Raw genomic sequence first — 3,462 nt, 5'->3', positions numbered from 1 at the left:
TTCCACCTTTTCATGACCGACCCGCCCTGTGAATTAATATTTCGCGACCCCGTACCAGTTGTTTTTATGTATTTTATTTTGTGTCAAATATAATTAGTTATTGGACCTACAGCTAACAAATCAACACATTTAGTTAATAAATATTTTTAACTTTTTTTTTACTAAAGAACTGTGTTTCATAAATAGGGGCTCCGCGACCCTCCTAAAAATGCTTCGCGCAGGGGGTCGCGACCCGCAGGTTTAAAAACACTGACTAAACGCATCGTTTGGGACAATTTCAATGTACTTACTTAGTTCCGTCCATGAGACCCCGAAATATAAATCTTTACCTTGTGCATTGATCTGTTTGTTCCCACTCGGCCGCTTCTCAACGTACACTCCCCGCTTCTTGCCCGCTAGTGCCTTGAACTCAACATTGCTTCTGCTCTTCTTGTTGGAGGAGCCCTTTTCGGACCTGCTTGTGATGGCACTATTAGAAGACTTGGACTTGACCAACTTTGCTTTGGATTTTTTGTCCATCGCGAGGAAATAATGAAGACTGGAACGTTATATCATTTTATACCAATCATTTTAATATTTTTTTTGCATTTTTTAGCATAGATGTAGAAATGGCGGTCGGCAGTGTCAGTATTGAAGGGTAATCGAGTGGGTTTTAAAAGGTGACGGCTCTCTGGATTAAATTTTACTAAAGAGGTTAATGATTGGTACCTGCACATAAAATTTAATTTCCTTCTATGGATTATCACCACCGTTAAATAATAATTAAAACAGTACCTACTGACTATTTTGTGTAACAAGTAACAAGATTATTATAACTCACAAAACTACGTACCGCCATGTTTGAATAGAACTTTTCGCGCCATAGCAATGACAGGCGAGCAATATTTTGAAAAAAAAAATCGCGTTGGCATTCATTCAATCATTACTCATTGGACACGTCAGGCACCGGCATCAAAATTATAGTATTTTTTACACATTGAAATTAAAAAATGGACAAGAGAAAGCTTTCGGAACTGGAAAAGCTACGGCTAAAGGATCGTGGGGACATGGTTCGTCGACAAAAACAGAAAGAACAGTATTTATTAAAGAATCAGCCAGATCGCGGGGACGTTGTGCGTTCAAAATTCTTGAAACTTGAGGATAAATTTCGTACAAGTCAACCAGAACGAAAAAAGGTGGAATATAAGGTAGGCAGTATACCACATAATACTAGGAGATACTTATTTTCCCAAATTAAAGAACTTTTAAAGATGAAAAACCTACATAATTATCTTCCACTCTCGAATGACTGTTTTGTTTTCAGACGCTCTAAAACTAAAACTTTCCTGAATAGTTTTGTCCTTATTAATAGCTTTTCTAGGCCTCAATAGATACCTAAGACACCAAAGATAAATGAGATACTTATTGGAAAAAGTCTTATGTTACAGGAAGAACACAAAGTAGAACGTGTTTCACAGTCTACCGACACTTACCCAGAACTGGGTTCGCCTAAATTACCAAGAAGAATGGAGATGCCTGAAAAACAACCTAAATTGGGATGCGTGGAATACCGGAAGAGAATACGGGACAGGTACACGCTGAAACCAAAGGTTCTAAAGGATGTCGACGTTAAAAAAGAAGAGTTAATTATTATTAAAGAAGGTAAGACCATTAATGTTGAATAAGGAATTGTCAGCTGCGATCATAGGGTAGAGCGAGTAGAGCCGCTTTGGCCGCCAGTTGGCAAGGGGCGCAAAAAGCAAATTATATAGACGACAAGAAAGGCTGGCCGATCAATGCGTTGGCGGGCCACTTGATGGTCTGTGGGCCAGGGTTTGGCCGGCCTTGCCATATATGTTATAGACAATTCTAATCCATTGCCCACTGTTTAGATATACATTGTTTACAGTGACGACCGCTGTAGGTAAGTTACTCACTATGTATTAAAGCCTTTAAGCTACGTCCACACCGCTCGCGAAATTAAACGAGTTTATGTGAATATGAAAGTGGAGAGGCACTTCATGCTTCGTCCCAACTCGGTCGGTACTTCGGTCAACTTTCCCGAGGACTTTGTCGAGAACTTAGCGAGCAGTGTGGAGCTAGGGTACGAATTAACCACTCAACAAATTCCAGAACTACCCACGACCAACAAATCAAGCAGTGAACCAAAGGAACGCGCTAAATCAAAAGAGTCACTCGAGACACGCCTCACGAAGTCCGACAGGACCAAAACGGATAAAGCTCCGTCAGAAAAGCACCCATCAAAAGGAAGCCCATAATAAAAACCATAACAGCCAAAAACGACTCTCTAAGAGTCTATAAAGCCGTTACATTCGTCGATCAGAAAAAATCAAAACCTCTAGAGATTAAAATCCCAAGTGAAGTTAAAAAGGTGCGCTCAAACCTAAATTACCAAAGAAAGATGCACACATCCAGATTGAACCAAGTAAAGTTAGCGTCGTAAAGGTCGCTAAGAAAAGAAAGGTGCTCAAAAAGCATAATGCTAGAGAAATTTGTAATTTTCCAACACCAGCTGTCTCGTCCGCGAAGATATTATCCCCCGAAACAGAGGTGGCAAAATGGAGTTCTTCTAACAACCACACGATGCCTTACTACGAGGCTTGGGTGAATACAACTTTGGCAGCCATTTCTAAGTATTCAAAGAAAGATAAGTTGTATTTAGAGAAACAGAATATTCTGCAGACTTTTAAGCGTCAGTTACAACAGCGACAGTTATCTCCCGAATTATTGTATGACAAGTTTGAAGATGAAAGGTATACAGGTAAAATTAAAGTTCGACAAGGTCTCAAACATGTAGCGTAGCAGATGCAAAGAAATGTGGTTCGCGTCGTCTCGGTATGAGGAAAGCTAAATGCTTGTGATAAGCGTCTCTTAGAGCATAGATATAATGATTGTAACATAATATAGCCTTCCCGCAAGACTTATACGTCTTAGACAAACCCTAAATGGCAGTTTCCTATGAAACGGACATGCATATTCAACGATTGTGTAAGTCTGTGGGGGCGAGTAGTGTTCGTAAAATTACTAGTGTTCGAATGGCGCATAAGCAGGGGGACTTATACTTCGTTTAAGGCGATAGCGGAACATGCGCAGAATTGAATCTTTAAATAATGAATTGAATCTAATCCTTCTAAATGTTTGAGAAGTTGTTAGTGAAATGTGTCAGTTTTGGTGCGCAGTTGGAATTTAAATAAAATGCTGGACATGATTTAAGTTTTTATTTTCAAAATAAATCTTAAGTACTAGCAGATTTGCTTACACTACCAATAGGGAAAACATAACCACTGGAACAGTAGCATCGTCAAGCCAGCCTCTAGAAACTTAAATTGTTAGGCTTATGGAAGGAAATCTTTTCGGCATCCACCCGAGGCAGGCTTTGGCATGTATTGAGGGAGGGTGCGCAGTACTATGGTGTTGGTGTACAAAAAAGCAGTGCTGCGGATAGTAGCTGCCACCCTGACC

At 39.9% G+C, this 3,462-nt stretch overlaps 1 protein-coding gene and 1 pseudogene across 11 annotated transcripts in view; one reads left to right on the top strand and one right to left on the bottom strand.

The window, feature by feature from the left end:
- Window positions 1–3,462, bottom strand: part of dnc (phosphodiesterase dunce) — a 551,064-nt gene that overhangs the window by 156,452 nt on the left and 391,150 nt on the right. The gene's annotated exons all lie outside the window — the stretch shown is intronic.
- Window positions 897–3,106, top strand: LOC141433762 (uncharacterized; annotated as a pseudogene).

This window comes from Choristoneura fumiferana, chromosome 12 (assembly GCF_025370935.1).
Source record: "Choristoneura fumiferana chromosome 12, NRCan_CFum_1, whole genome shotgun sequence".
NCBI lineage: Eukaryota > Metazoa > Arthropoda > Insecta > Lepidoptera > Tortricidae > Choristoneura > Choristoneura fumiferana.
The sequence above is the reverse complement of the archived record's forward strand: the minus strand, read 5'-3'. Positions and strand labels throughout refer to the sequence as shown.